The sequence below is a fragment of the Momordica charantia genome (genome assembly GCF_013281855.1).
Source record: "Momordica charantia cultivar OHB3-1 chromosome 11 unlocalized genomic scaffold, Mcharantia_2.0 BLBB01000011.1, whole genome shotgun sequence".
NCBI lineage: Eukaryota > Viridiplantae > Streptophyta > Magnoliopsida > Cucurbitales > Cucurbitaceae > Momordica > Momordica charantia.
The window spans coordinates 15,158,445-15,176,052 of NW_028275159.1; positions in this window are offsets into that span (position 1 = coordinate 15,158,445).

A 17,608-nucleotide genomic window follows, 5' to 3' on the forward strand; every position below is an offset into this window, starting at 1 on the left:
ATTGCGTCTTGTTATTGAGTTTGTCTCTAAGGTCTACCCTTGACTATCTTAAAAAACCTTGCACATTAGAGATCGTGCATCTAGTCTTTTTTTAATATTAAGTTACGTAAGTCTTCGTTGGGTCGACTTACATTGTCATCATGGCCTATTCAGCCATAGAAACCTTGGCTACGCTTGAGGTGAGAGTTACCAACAATATCTTTAACTAGGCAGGTACGGTTTTCTCCATTGTTTACTTCCTCACAACGAGGAGTTGATCGTTATTCCTTTGCTCCCAGGCTTGAGAGCCAGTAGGGACTGACCTCTCTACTTAAGCAAGGTTTAAGTATGTCTACTCCATTGTCATCATCTGCGTGTGCATGCATCTCGTATATTTCCGCTAGCACAACAGCAAGCACATTAAATTTACTATGCAACCAGGTTTTCGCCCAGTCTTCTTCGTAACCCTATCAGCCTCGATTCGAGCTACTGGGTTGACAAGTAGGAATTGGTGGCAAGTTAGTCCTTATAGACTTGCGGGGTGGATCTCCATTTTGTGCTACTAGATTCACTGCAGCTCAGGAGTTCCCACTTCTTGCTATTCTTGAGTACAAGTTTTGGCCCTCTTGCCATTCTGATAGCTAGGATAACTTGAAGCAATAGAGTTTGTGTGTGTCATAGCTTTGACGGTATGAATGACTTAAGATGTCATTCTGCACAGATGGAGCAGATGTTTATGCTACAAAATCGGTCAAGGTCAAACTTGGTCAAGGTATGCCAACTGGAAGAGCTTGAGCACTTGGCTAGGAAAAATCAGCACGAATGAGATGAATACTCTAAAGCTCAAGTCAGTTGAAGTTCGACATTAGTATGGACTTTGAGCTGAAATGTGATTGTTGGGTTTTATGCCCTAAACTCGTGGTTTGTAAACATAAAACAAATTTTCATTCAATAAAGTTATTTATGTTTCTCTTTGAATTGCATTAACCCAAATCCAATAAACTAACATCAGAGGTTATGTCATGTAACTGGAACAGTATATAACAGATATACAGTATATATTTAATATACAACGTATATATTTGATATACATTGTATATATATATACAGTATATATTCAATATACAGGTGAATAATATTCCAGTAATAACCTAGTATATGGATAAGGTTGCGTACCTTATTCTAGTAACACTATGGATACGGCCCACTTTGTAATAGTTACAAATGACTTGATCCAGGTCGTTCATGTGGAGACATGCGAGTGGGGACATTCTATACAATGAGTTTTTATAAGATCGGACCGCGAAATAATTGATCTTTAGTTGTAACACCATTAGCTAATAGATTAATATTTGAATAGGATGACCAGGTAACTCGATCTCAATCCCGAGTGAGTTATGGACTTCTGTCTGTTAGGGCTTGTCCTTTGATTTGTATGGGTGAGAGTAGCCCCAGTCGCCAACTCAACATTCCTATCATTTTGGTGACGAGACCAAGTGGGGAGCTGGGAACATAACTATATAAGATGACACTCATTCCCGACTTTAGGGTAAGTAGATGAGTGTTGCTTAAGTGCTAACTTCGGGACTTGAACAAGGGGCCTCACTCTCTAACTGGACCGAGAAGGACTTCCGGTTAATGGTCGGACCATAACCGAGTTGTTCATTTGAGCATTAGCGGTACTTAAGGTCCAAGATGTAACATAGGGGTAACGGTTATTTGACCCAGTTGTGGTTACGAACACTCGTGAAGGATTGACTTGCTGTAATGGTCAAAATTCATGGACGCAAAATATTCTACAGTGAGAATAGTGCAACTGTGGGTCTTTAGTGGAGTGATCGACAGTTAACGAATGTTGATTAATATGGTTAATAGTTTAATCAATTATCTCGTATCGTTGGAGCTTCCGATCTGTAGGTCAATTACGTCCTCTTGCTAGCTCATAAGGGATAGTTAAGAACATTTAGTGTTGAAAATAATTTGAATTGTTCAAATTTGTTAACGTTAATTAAAGTTAATTGTATGAGATGCAATTAACATAATGTATGTGGATATATTATAATATAAAGTTAATTTTGAATTGGATTAAAAAATATGAGAGAGATGGATATTAGTATTTGATTATGATGATGGTTGATTAATTTAAGTTTAATTGATTAAATGTGATTTAATTAAATTAATGGGATATGTTAATTTGGTTAAATTAAATTAGATTTAATTAAATTAAATTAATAATTATCTTTGTAATTAATTAAATTAAATCTAATTAATTATTAATTTAATTAAAAAATTAATTAAATTAAAATAAAAGAAAACGAAAAAATGGGAGAAAAAACCTCCCACTTTCCACCGCAGGTTTTCCCAGTTCCAACCATGAAGTGGAGAAGTGGTCACTTCCCCCGCACTTCTCCTTCCCTATAAAAGGGAGGTTATTCCCCTTTTCTTTTAGTCTCCGGTCCTCGGTTTATTGAGTTTCTAAAACTCTAACGTGAAAATCTCACTCTTGATCTCTCAATTTTCCTCTCAATTATAAGACAGTTCCCACAAGCCGAGTTTTTAACGTCCAGAGGATAGCGAAGAAGACTTTTTGGTCTAATTTGAAGAGGTGTTTTCAAAGGTATGTTTCACTAACTTATTTTTTTCATGCTTATGTCTTTTCTTCGTTCCAGTTCTAACACAAGATCTAAGTACACGCGTTCATACGCTTCCACTGCGAGATTCGATCCCATCATTGATATCTGATGCAGAAGTGAGACCCTATATTTATAAATTGGGGGTTTGACAGGAACCATTCATGTCGTCTCGAAGGTCCGGCTATTAGGTGCCTATGGTCGAACTTGAGTCATCCCTTCGTTGCAGAAGAGTGTCTTTGAGGCATTTGCGGCTAAGTGTGGAAGGTTGGTTCCACTAAAGGTACTCATCACAAAAGACCTAATCTTTCGATCTACTTTCCTCCGTTCTCCACGTGGCAAGGTTGTTTTCTTCCCCAACACATTTAATTTTTAGAAAATCATTTTTATTTTGTTTTAAGTTCTTGGATGTGTTTTCCACCTTTTTTAAAAACACGTCTAAAGTATGTCATATTTAACAAAACAAAAAAGAGTTTAAAAATGTTCCTTTTTTTTTTAGCTTTCAAAATTTGATTTAAATTTCGAAAAATTTTTAAAAAGTAGATAACAAGATACAAGAAAAAAATCAATCTAAGTAACAACATTTGACCTTATTTTAAGCTTTTTAAAAACAAAAGCATTTAGTAACTATTATTGTTTCTCGTTTATTATTTTTAATAAATATTTTCAAATTGTATAGAAAATTTAGAAACAACGAAATCAAGTTTCACCGTTAGATAGTCGTGGTATTTGAATCAAATTAATTAGTGGATTTTTTCTGTTATAATACTTCATTCAATAACTATCAGTATGTATCAAATCTGTTACATGTTTGTTGTTTCTTCTTATCGTTTAATTTCTATTTCTTTCCAAAACACAAATAAGCGCATTATTTGATCATTTTTGACTTATAAAATGCATAATAAATATATTAAAAATAATTATAACATAAAATTTTTAATATTTAACTAAAAAATAATTTACATCTACAAAATTTCCTTAAAAAATTAGAGAACCGCAAACAATAAATGGTTACCAAACATGTTTTTATTTTTCTTTCAATAATAATAATAATAAAATGGTTACCAAATGCATATATGTTTATTTAAGAAAACAAGAAACAAGAAATAAGAAATATTTATGTTCATTTGGTAACGTTCATGTTTCTTGTTTTTGTTTCCTCTGTTTAATAAAGAAAAATAGAATTGTGTGGCCCCAAGTGTTGGGTGTGTTGCCCTAACTCTTAGTTTGTAATTATGTAAAAACAAATTATATTCAATAAAGTTGTGGTTTCATATGCAATCAATTTGTTTTTGAGTTTAATAACATAGCATTGTCTAAATCCAATAAACTAAACATCCAAAGGTTATTATCATGTAATCGGGACAGTATATATATTAGGTATATATTTGATATACCCTCGATATACAAGTGGATAATGTAATGGGAATAACCTAAAAGGTTTATAGTATATGGATAAGGTTGGGTACCTTATCCTGACAACACTATGGATAAAGCCCACTTTGTAAATGTTACAGATGACCCGATCCGTGTCGTTCCTGTGGAGACATGCGAGTGGGGGTATCCTATACAATGAGTTTGTATAAGACTAAACTGCTAAATAGTCAATCTTTAGATGTAACGTTGTTGACTAATAGATTGCTATTTCATAGGATGGTCAGGCAACTCATTCTCAATCCTGAGTGAGTTATGAAGTCCTGCCTGTGGGGGATCGTTCTTTTATCTGTATGGGTGAGAGTGGCCCGAGTCGCTAACTCAAGATTCCTACCATTTTGGGGATGAGATCGAGTGGGCAACTAGGAACATAACATCACAAGATGAAATTCACTTCTCCCTGACTTTAGGGAGTAAATGAGTGTTATCTTAAATGCTGACTCCGAAACTTGAACAAGGGGCCCACTCTCTCATTGGTCCGAGAGGGACACCCAGTTATTGGTCAGACCATAATCGGGTTGTTCATTAGACGATCAGTGGTATTTAAGGACTAAGATGAAACTCAGGGGTAAAACAATAATTTGACCTAGCTTGAGTTACGAGCACTCGTGAAGGATTAACTTGCCATTAATGGTCGTATATCTGTGGATACGAAAACATTATGCAGTGAGAAGAGTGAAACTGCGGGTCTTTAGTGGAGTGACCCGTAGTTAATGAATGTTAATTAACTCAGTTAATGAGTTTGACCAATTAATCTCATATCGTTGAAGCTTATGATCTGTAGGTCCATGGTCCCCTTGCTAACTCACAATGGGTAAAATGAGAATCAAGTTTCTTCGGAAGCATTTGAAATGTTCAAATTACTCAAGCGATTATGTATATTGATACATTATCATATATAGTTTATTAAAACTATATATTATGAGAGAAATTATTTGAATGAGATTCAAATAAAAATTAATATGAATATTATTCATATTAAAACTATAGGTTAAAAATAATGTGCATAAGATTTACATTACAACTATAGGTTATACGACAGAAATGCTTTAGAATATGATTCTATTTTGGTAATAAATAATTAAATGTTAATTATTTATTGGGGATTTGTAATAGGTAACATATAAGTTTTCTATATTTAACAAAATAGCACGTTTTTTTATATTTTCAGATATTGCATTTTTTTGAAAATCCTGATTTTAAAATTTTCAGTATTCCCAAATTACCCTTTTCAGTTATCGCGCGTAAACTTTCCCAATTTCTTTTCGTTATTATATATCAAACATATATCACACATATATCAGGAGTATAACTGACAACATTAGTATATCATAAGGAAATCAATAGTATATCAGAAGTCAATCAGTTCTATATCAGTTGTATAATAGTAAATCATTATTTTACCTACTTTAACCCTTTGTCTTGTATTTTTCTTTATCAATTAGAAATCAGTAGGTATTGGCATGCATGGAAAATGAGAAAATTTTTTGATACTTATTGAAAATGAGAAAGAAAACTTGAAAGGAACGTGACTTACTGTGAATGAGAAATCAAAGGGAAGGAGATGAATGAGCAATCAATTAGAAATCAGAGGTAAATAGAAACTTAGGGTTTTTTGTATATCAATAATATACTAGTGATATATCAAGTATACACCATACATATATCAGTAGTACAATTAAATTTTATTTAAAGTTTTAAATATCAAAACGAAATCAGCAACAATGTCATTCTTATTAGGTTTAAACATCATTCTTGGATATCAACATCAACATCAAATCAGCAGCAAAGTCCTTCAACCAAAAACTTAAAGGTTTAAATATCAAAACGAACTAGTAGCATAAACCAAAAGTAGACTAACAATGTCATTCTTAAAATTCTATAAAAGAAGAAGCATAAGTTCCAAAAGCATAAGTTCCAACAGTCTAAAAAAGCGTAAGTTTCATTCTTGTATAATCTTTAGGTAAAAGCTTGGGACATTTATCTGAAAAAATTTTATTTCATATATTAGTAGTATATCAGAAAACATATTAGAGGTAATATGTTTGAAATAATTGGTAGATATCACAGTTATATCAGAAGTAAATAAATTTTATATCATATGTATATCAAACGTATATCACATATATATCAAGAGTATATCTGTTAATCATAGTTATATCAGAAGTAAATCAATAGTATATCAGAAGTTAATCAGTTCTATATCACCTATAGTAGTAGATATCATAGTTATATCAGAAGTAAATCAATTTCATATCATATGTATATCAAACATATATCATATATATATCAGGAGTATATTTGTCAATCATAGTTATATCATAAGTAAATCAATAGTATATCAGAAGTCAATCAATTATATGTCACCTATAGTAGTAGATATCATAGTAATATCAGAAGTAAATCAATTTCATACTATATGTATATCAAATATATATCACATATATATCAGGAGTATATCTGTCAATCATTAGTATATCAGAAGTCAATCAGAAGTAATTTACTGTTGTTCGGGCATGCAGGGTATACTTGTAATTTAGAACGTGGGCCTCCATTTTTTTGCAAAAAAATGCTATAGTTGAAAAACTCAAACCTTGTTGCTATTTTGCTTATTTTCCTAACTTTTTTTGCCATATCTCAAGTTGCCCCTTATTTATTTTAGTAATTTATATATATATATATATATATATATATATATATATATATATATAATATAATATAATATTAATTTAATTTAAAAAAATTCAATGGACAGTTTCTTTTTTTTTTTTTTACATGGAGTAACCTCCACATCATGGTTGGTTTTGCATAAAGGTTGTGCAATTTAAACAACCGAGTTTTCCCTGCATTTCTCCTCTAAAATGTAGTGAAATAGATTGATTAAGGGATAATCTTGAACAAAGGTCCTCAAATGTAAGTTAATTTCTTCCCCCGTATTTTTTCTTTTCAATTGTATGATTTTGTTTTTCAAAAAAATTCAAGAACAAGATTTCCTTCTCCGTTGCGGGATGAACATCCTATCACCAATACCTATGGATTCACATATGATAAAACAATATTTTTATTTATATTTCGGAGCAAATTGGAAACCGAAACAACAAACAAATAATTTATTTTTGTTATTTTCAAAATTTCTAAACAATATTGAGAATGTTTCTAGAAAATGAGAAACAACAAATATAAATAATTGCAAAATGCTTAAATTTCTTACTAAATTTTGAAACGAGCAAAAAGAAACGAGAACTTCACCAAACAAGCCTAAAATCGCTACCAAATAGATATTTAAAGAGGAAATTGCGGTAGACGACCTTAATTAATCGACGTCAATGAAATATGACACGACAATACAAAACATGTTATTCTAACCCTTGCTTAAGTCACATGGTTGCCCAAATTACGTCCACTGCTTTTATTGTGTTAAATTACTATAGTATCCCTCCCCTAATTTGTATTCCACCATTTTATACCATCGAACTCGAATTCACTCTATTTTCGAACTCGTAACGTCTCGACATCCGACTCTTTATTTCACCAGCATCCAATTTCCAACATTCATCTGATTCTTCAATTCACTGGTATCCAATCCCACAACTAATCAGTCGTCATCGTAGGTAAAGGAACCGCGTTTCATTTGTTTGTCAACCTATTTTCAATTTTGCTGTAATTATTTGGAATCCTCGAGATACTCTATACTTCTACTTACACATGCACTGTACCACAAGTTGTAGTTCTTCGATTTTGCAATGTCTAACAATGTCTGAACTTGTGTTATGTTGTAATATGTAATGCTGCCTTCACCGCTTGTTTACCCTTCTCCGCGATATGATTTTAGTTTAGGGATTATGCCTTTTGTTTGTTCTAATGTTGTAATATGTAATGGTACCCTCACTGCATGTCACACCAAGTTCATTCTCGTAGACAGTAGTAATCTTGTTGTTATAGCATGGATTTGTCTTCCATGTAGTTGTGATTCTACAATTGATTTATGGTAGGGTCGTCGATTGTGTATATCGATCGGTTTGACGTCTATATTTGTCTTCAAATAGATGATAACAATAACGATAACTTTACTATCGTTTTAAAGTTATCGATATCTAGTTTGTAGAGAGAACCGCTAATAGGAGAAATGTCGTCGCCGACATTGTGGAAGTGTTGATACCTTATCGATATTGACTCACTCTATACATAACAACATCGATAATTAGTAGATAGTGGGTCGATTCCGACATTCACATAGAAATGGTAATTGAATTGTAATTTGGATTCCTTTGTCATTGCATTGTTGTCAAGCTCACACGTAATGAAATGATTTTTTTTTTTTTTTGTAGAATTTACTGTGGAACCAGTTTTGAAGATAAATGAGGATGAGTGTTTTACTGGATAGGAAACCAGCCTAGCTCAATGAAACAATGCTAATTTGATTGTAAAGAATAATCTGACCCATGCTCAGTTGGAGAAGTTCAGGCGCACGGTGTTTGGTCTGTTTGTGGATGTGGACTTTGTCTTCTATAGTGGGTTGGTGCACTATTTCCTGTTGAAGGATGTAGTGGATGTGAGGCTAGATGTAATCACCTTTAACATAAAGGGGTCCAACGTTACATTCTCGAAGAATGAGTTTATGCTAATCATCGGACTGTGGCGGACCCATGTTACGGTTGCACAGAAGGAGTCGACGGGCTATCTAGTAGAGAAGTACTTTGCTGGGACGTTCGATCGAATGAAGATTTCCACTCTAGAGGAGATTTATAAGAAGCCTGTGTTTGCGAATGATGATGATTGAGTGAAGGTGTCGTTGGTACTGTATGCAGAGCTGGCCATGATGGGCAAAGCGAAGAAGAACTGTAACATTGAAAAGGAACTATTTGGTGAGGTGGAGCACTTGGATTACTTCAACAACATCGACTGAGGAACACGAATTTGGGAACACACGATTAAGGGCCTTCAAACAACTCTGAAGAACGAGGTCGGTACGTGTAATGCTAAGGGAAGGAAGAATCTAAAGTACAGGTTGAAGTATAACTTGACAGGATTTCCCATTGTTCTCCAGGTAATATTTCAAACAAAGTGTGTGATGTAGTCCCAAGTTCGAGTTTGTTCTTGTAATAATATATCTTTCATTTATACATGTGCTCACAAGTGTGGGCATATGAAACTATACCAGCATTGGAAAAAAAGGCAGCTAGTAGGATCGGCAATACTGTCATGTCTCGCCTGCTTAGATGGTCCACCTTTAACAATGTCCAAACCATAGTAATCAAGAAAGTGTTGGAGGTTAGCAAGGTTATGCACATGGCCTTGTTCTTCATCTACTTTTTGAATGACATGTTATAATTCAAGCGTATACTTTCTTTTTGCAACTGAATTAACTGATATTTATGAATAGCAGATGATTATAATTGAAGGATGAAGGCGTCTGATGTAGAGCAGAGATGGCATGACGATGGTTGCCATGAGCTCTCCGAATGTGGGATGGATCCGGTTGGATAGAACTTCAAAGCAAACGACAAACAGTTGGTTAATGAGGAAGTTGTGTCAGTTGAACCTGGCGTGGAGGTGGACGTGGACATGTTGACAGTACAGGGATCAGTTACTCCACATACGCCAGTTGGTGAGCAATCAACTACTGATCATGACATTTCGAGGACCATTCCACAACCTCGTGTTGATATTGCCACCGGCAGCGCCCATGGGAAGCTGGAGCATTTGCAGACGCCTTAGGGCGTACGGAGAGTGGGTCAGATGAGATATGATCAGCTGTTATGTCGGTTTTGAACGACATGCATTCGTATATGGAGAAAGAGTTCACGTTAATAAAGACAGAGCTGATTGCTAAGATTAAGTCTTCCATCCACACGTGCTGCCACGTAATATCTAAACCCATATCCTTAATTTAATGTGTTTGCACGACAACATATGATACTGATGTCGGTTCCAATGCAGGTACCCAGTGCAGAACAGTCAACTTGCCCACATGTTAGGAGCATAGATGTGCTAGGTCCCAAGATGGGCACCATTTGTGGGTCACCAATTCATCCTCCAACAGACGCCATGGGTGGAGATGGTCTTCAATAGCCGACAGTCACAACCGAAGTTATGCCTCCAGCAGTCGTCTCACCTACAGTACAGGCGAGCGCCGTTGGTGATCCAGTCGATCTAAACATTGCAGGTTTAGACATTATGACTTTTTGATGGATCAGGGATTCACCCTTTAACCGACACCATAAAGAGAGATGATCCCCAACAGTTTACGGTCGCCACTGAAGTTATGCCTCCCTCCGCCATCTTAACTGTAGCATAATCGGGTACGGTATGTGATCCATCACATTCGAACATTGTAACTTCGGACGTGTGCACTCAGGCTGGGTTACTGATTCATCCTTCAACCGACACTCGATTGGAGATGATCCCCAACAATCCACGCTCCACAATGATTGTTTGGCTTCGGTGGCCATCTCGCATGCAGTATCAGAAGGCATGGATGGTGATCCAGGTCATCCGAAAACCAAATCTGTGTTTCAATAGACGGCCACAAGTAACATCGAAGACATTCTCTTGGCCGACAATGATGTCAACGATGGACCAACTTATGTATGCAGACCTTCGGACCGTCTGACTGATATGATCCCCGCCCATCGGCCACGACACAGGACCTGACCTGGCACCGGTGTAGTCATTGAAGGGATGTGAATCCCGAAGTGGAAACGGATTTTCGTTGTTGATTTTGGGGATACAAAATCGAGTTTTAAAGAAGAAAATACACGGGAAATTCCAAACCTTTGAATAACGTTTCTTCAGTGAATTCCCCTCGAACACCACCACCGGATCTTCCTCGCTATCCTCTTGGGTCCCGGGATCGTGCTTGTTGTAGCACCTTGATCGAAGAGAGGGAGAAATTGAGAGAATTTTGAGAGAAATCGTTGGGAGTTTTTTTTTTTGTTCTGTAACTACTGTCCTTCACCTTCTCCAACACTTGGAGAAGAAGAAGAAGGGTGACGTGGGGTAACTCCCCACGTCACAACACCTCCCACTCCCCTGCAATTTTGCAGGGGAGTTAATATTAATAATAATAATAATATTAATATTAATATATATATATAATATATATAATAATAATTAAAATATATATAATAAAAAATATATAATAATTAATATATATATAATTAATTAATCAAATTAATTAATATAATTAATCCAATTAATAATTAATAAATATATATATACATAAATAATTAACACTTAATTATTTATTATAAAATTAGAATCATATTCTAAAATATTTCTCTCGTATAACCTATAGTTTTAATGTACATCTTATGCACATTATTTTTAACCTATAGTTTTAATATGAATCTTATTCATATTAATTTTATTTGAATCTCATTCAAATAATTTCTCTCATAATATATAGTTTTAATTTATAATTAACTATATATTATAATGTATCAATATACATATAATCCCTTAACTAATTTGAACAATTCAAATTCTTCCAAAAAATTTGATCCTTGTTTTACCCGTTATGAGCTAGCAAGGGGACCTAATGGACCTACAGATTCGAAGCTCCAACGATGCAAGATTAATCGGTCAAACTCATTGACCGAGTTAATCTAGATTCGTTAACTACGGGTCATTTCACTAAAGACCCGCAGTTGCACTCTTCTCACTGCAGAATGTTTTCGTGTCCAGGGATATACGACCATTAATGACGAGTCAATCCTTCATGAGTGTTCGTAACTCAAGTTGGGTCAAATTACCGTTTTATGCCTTAGTTACATCTTACTCCTTAAACACCACTGATCCTCTAATGAACAACCCGGTTATGGTCCAACCACTAACCGGAAGTCTCTCTCGGCCAATGAGAGGGTGGGGCCCCTTGTTCAAGTCCAGGAGTCAGCATTTAAGGAAACACTCATCTACTCCCCTAAAGTCGGGGAGGAGTGAATTTCATCTTGTGAAGTTATGTTCCCTACTCCCCACTCTGTCTTGTCCCCAAAATGATAGGAATGTTGAGTCAGCAACTCGGGCCACTCTTACCCATACAAATCAAAGAACGAGCCCTCACGGGCAGGAGTCCATAACTCACTCAGGATTGAGAATGAGTTGCCTGGTCATCCTAAGAAATGACAATCTATTAGTTAACGATGTTACATCTAATGATTGCCTATTTCGTGGTCCGGTCTTATACAAACTTATTGTATAGAATACCCCCACTCGCATGTCTCCACATGAACGACCTGGATCGAGTCGTCTGTAACCTTTACAGAGCGGGCCGTATCCATAGTGTTGCCAGGATAAGGTACCCAGCCTTGTCCATATACTATAGACCCTTTAAGTTATTCACGGGACATTATCCATTCATATATCAGGGGTATATCAAATATATACCCCGTATATCAACTATATACCCAGTATATATACTGTCCCGATTACATCAAAAATAACCTTGGATGTTTAGTTTATTGGATTTTGGACAATGCAAAGCTATGAGTCAACAACAAATTTATTGAATAAAACTTTATTAAATAGACATTTGTTTTTACAAAATACAAACTACGAGTTTAGGGCAACACACCCAACAAACTCCCACTTGAACTAAACTCGAGTGGGGTGTACATTATCATAAAGCAAAGGGAAAATACAATAAACTAGGGCATACACTATACCCAATTGCATTTCTCCCACTTGCCCTAGACTAACTGTACAAAGCTCGTAAACCTAGACATTCTAGATGACCCTCAAACACTTTAGCCGTGAGTGCCTTTATAAAAGGATCAGCAATATTGTGCTCTGAACGATCTTCGTGACAATCACAACTTCTTGCTGCACTATCTCCCGTATAAGGTGGTACTTCCTTTCGATGTGTTAGCCTCTCTTATGGCTTCGAGGTTCTTTAGAATTTGCCACAGCACCACTGTTATCACAATAAAGTGTGATGGGCAAGTTCATGTTTGGAACGACGTCCAAATCTGTCAAGAACTTTCTATGCCAAACCGCCTCTTTTGCTGCTTCACAAGCTGCAACATACTCAGCCTCCATCGTGGAGTCTGCGATGCATCCTTGTTTGATGCTTCGCCAAACTACCGCTCCTCCGTAAAGAGTGAATACTGACCCCGACGTGGATTTCCTTGAATCCTTGTCTGTTTGGAAGTTAGAGTCAGTGTATCCTGTAAGGATCAAATCCTTAGCGCCATACACGAGCTTGTAGTCCCTCGTTCTCCTAAGATACTTGAGGATTCCCTTAACAGCAGTCCAGTGATCATATCCTGGGTTGGATTGGTACCTACTGACTATCCCTACTGCATAGCAAATGTCAGGCCTAGTGCACAGCATAGCGTACATCAGGCTGCCCACTGCTGAAGCATAGGGTATACGTCTCATATCCTCAACTTCTTGAGGTGTCTTAGGACACTGCTCCTTAGACAGATGAATTCCATGCCTGAAGGGTAATAAACTTTTCTTGGAATTCTGCATCGAATATCGAGCAAGCATCTTGTCGATATAAGTTGCTTGAGACAGGGCTAACGTTCTGTTCTTGCGATCCCTTAGGATTTGGATGCCAAGAACATACTGAGCTTCTCCCAAATCCTTCATTTGGAACTCAGTCGCTAGCCACTTCTTTATGTCAGTGAGGTGTCCTACATTATTCCCAATGAGTAGAATATCATCCACGTACAACACTAAGAAGGCTACGGTGTTGTTGACGATCTTCTTGTATACATAAGGCTCATCAACGTTTTGGTCAAAACCATAAGATTTGATCGCAGTATCGAACCTTATGTTCCAAGATCGAGATGCTTGTTTGAGTCCATATATGGACCGTTTAAGCTTGCAAACCTTTTGCTATTGACCTTGTTCTATGAACCCTTCGGGTTGAGACATATAAATACTTTCTTCAAGATTGCCATTCAGAAAAGCAGTCTTGACGTCCATTTGCCATATCTCATAGTCATAATATGTGGCAATGGACAAAAGTATTCTAATAGACTTAAGCATAGCTACAGGGGAGAAGGTTTCTTCACAGTCCACCCCTTCCCTTTGTGTGTAGCCTTTTGCCACAAGTCTCGCCTTATAGGTCTGTACCTTTCCTTCGGCGTCTCGTTTTCGCTTGTAGATCCATTTGCACCCTATTGGTTTTACCCCGTCAGGTTGATCTACAAGTTCCCAAACGGAATTGAAGTACATCGACTCCATTTCCAGGTCCATTGCTTTGACCCATTTGTCCTTGTCAGTATCTTCCATTGCCTTCTTATAGGTCAATGGATCCTCGACGCCGTCATCAGGTATGACAACTTGAGTTTCAGTTAAACCCACGTAGCGGTCAGGTTGTGACACAATCCTCCCACTACGTTGAGGCACCCTCAACACTTGAGGTGGATGCGACTGACGCGATGTGCTGGCTTCATCAACAACTCTTGTTGTAGTGCTAGTTTGATCAACAACTCTTGTTGATGTGTTTGTAGCCTCTTCGGAAATCTCGTTAATTACTACCTTACTCCGTGGTTTATGATCTCGAACATGGCCTTCTTCTAAGAAAGTAGCATTTGTCGATACAAACACTCTGTTTTCTTTATGATCGAAGAAGAGACCACCTCTTGTCTCTTTAGGGTAACCTACGAATAGGCATACTTTTGAACGAGGTTCCAGTTTTTTCGGGTTAGTCATGAGCACGTGTGCCGGGCATCCCCAAATGCGAAAGTGACGTAAACTAGGTTTACGACCCTTCCACAGCTCAAAGGGTGTTTCAGAAACACTCTTTGATGGAACTACGTTCAAAATATAAACTGCAGTCTCCACTGCATAACCCCAAAACGAGTTAGGCAACTGAGCATAGCTCATCATTGATCGAACCATGTCCAACAGGGTTCTGTTTCTCCTTTCTGATACACCGTTTTGTTGAGGTGTACCAGGGGCTGAGAGTTGGGACGTGATTCCATGTTCTATCATATAGTCCTGGAATCTCAAGTCCATATACTCTCCACCCCGATCTGATCGAAGTGTTTTAATGGTTTTACCTAATTGATTTTCAACTTCAGTCTTGTACTCCTTGAACTTTTCAAGGGCTTCAGACTTATGTTGCATTAGGTATAAATAACCATACCTTGAATAATCATCGATAAAAGAGATGAAGTATTCATACCCTCCTCGAGCTCTAACATTCATCAGACCACAAAGGTCTGAATGTATAAGTTCTAAGGGCTATTTGGCTCAATAACCTTTTCCAGTAAAAGGTCTTTTAGTCATCTTGCCTTCAAGACAAGACTCACATGGTGGTAAAGAATCGTCTTCTAACTCACTTAGAATGTCATTCTTAACCAACCTCCCAATCCTATTGAGATTATTGTGACCTAATCTTAACTGCCAAAGATAGGTATCTTCCTTTTGAGAAACTTTTTGCCTTTTATTTTGAGTTCTAGCATTTTTAAACAACTCGGTATTTAAAACTGCTTTAGTTATGGTTGGTCTTAGCACATACAAGTTGTTTTCAAGTAAAGCTGAACAAATATTAACACCATTTCTTGAAATGAACGCTTCATTTAAATGAAATGAAATTGAATACATCTGTTCCAACAAACAAGAAATTGAAATTAAGTTTCTTTTAATTTTACGAAGAACGTACACATTATCTAATAATATATACATATTCTTGTTTGTAAACAACTTGAGCTCCCCTACCGCCACAGCTAAGACGACCTCTCCCGTTCCAACCTTGAGAGTCATCTTTCCGGCGTCAAGCTGCCTCCAGGAACTAATTCCCTGAAATGAAGAACAAACGTGATTAGTGGCTCCTGAATCTAGTATCCAGGCGGAGTCATCATTCTCCACTAAACATGTTTCCAATACAAGTAAATCATATTTACCTTCGTTGGCTTTCTTTTTTTCGGCCAAGTACTTTGGGCAGTTGCGCTTCCAATGCCCGTCCATGTTGCAGTGGAAACATTTTCCTTTCTCTGCAACCTTGACCTTGCCTTTCTGGGCAGCAGCAGCTGAGTCAGGTTTAGACCCCTTACCAGCAGCCTTCTTCTTCTTAAAAGTCGTACTTCCAGAAGAAGATGGCGCAGACCTGGTTCTAGAGGACGATCCTCTGTTGAACCTCTTTGAGGTGGCAACATTTGTCTCCCCTTCTTGTCCCTTACATTTCATAAGAGACTGGTAGGTCTGCAGCTCGTTTAGGAGCGTGGTAAGAGTGTACTCCAGCTTATTCATAACCGCATTGCTGGGAATGGAAGGAAACTCTTCGGAAGAGATTCCAGAATAAAGCTGACCTGACTCTGCTTGTCTATGACGACCCCGTTCAACTCAGCCACGTTGAAGTGGACCATCAGGTTGAGAACGTGTTCTCGCACTGATGAACCCTCCTTCATGTGGGAGTTGTAAATGAACTTAAGGGCTTCATGTCGAGCCTGTGTGGACGGTTGTCCAAACATGCTCTGCAGCGAGTCCATGATCTCCTTAGCGGTGACCGTGTCCTCGTGCTTCTTGGCAAGCACATAAGATATGTTCGCCAAGATGTAGACCTTGGCCTTGTCATTGGCCTTGATCCACCTGTCATAGGCGTTGCGCACCGCCACAATGGCGTTAGGCGCAGGAGCTTGAGGACAATCCTCTTGCAAGACGAACCTAAGATCATCTATCACGAGAATAGTGTTTCGGTTTGACTTCCATTGTTTGTAATTTTCGCCATTAAGTCTTTGCGCGGCTAAGAGTGCAATAATAGAAGTAGACATGCTGAAAGGAAAAACAAATCTATATTAGTTTCATGCATTAGCCTTTTAAACCCAATCACAATTTAGCAAAAGTAATTAAGCACCCTAACAAAATTGTTTTGCAACAACGCTTCAGTGATTTAGAGACATTCTCAACTAAATTTTACACCAGAATAACTCTTATTCCTATAAAAGTATATCTGTCATTCTCAACTAAATGACAGATATACTTTTATCATTCAATAAAGTTGTTATTGAAGGTTTTAATCAATAAGTAGTTATTGATCCAATAAAATGTTCTTACTATATCTAAATCCAATAAAATAAAGGATCCTAGACTGTTACCTGAGTCTCAAACTCTATGTAAGAGACATAAATATGGATCGAGTTTGAGTTAACAGTCTAAATGGTCTATAGTATAGGAATAAGGTTGGGCGCCTTATTCTGGGGACACTATGGATGCGACCCACTTTGTAGCTAGTACAAACGATGTGATCCTAATTCGTTCATGTGAAGACATGCGAGTGGGGGTGTCCCGTGCAAAGAGTTTGCATAAGACCGGACCATGAGATAGTCACTTTTACTTTATAACACCGTTTACTGTTTGAAACTGACTATCTCAACTTTGATGGCCTAGGTAACTCGATCTTAATCATGAGCTAACTATGAACTTCTACTTACTCGGGATTATCCTTAGATCTGCATGGGTGAGAGCAGCTCAACAGCGCTGGCTCAATAAGCCTCCCATTTCAAGGGTAAGACCCGGTAGATAGCTAGGGACATAGGGTGCAAGAAGGAATTCACTTCTACCCAATTTTGGGATAGTAGAGAGGCTGTTCTCTTAAGGGCTGAATCCAGGTC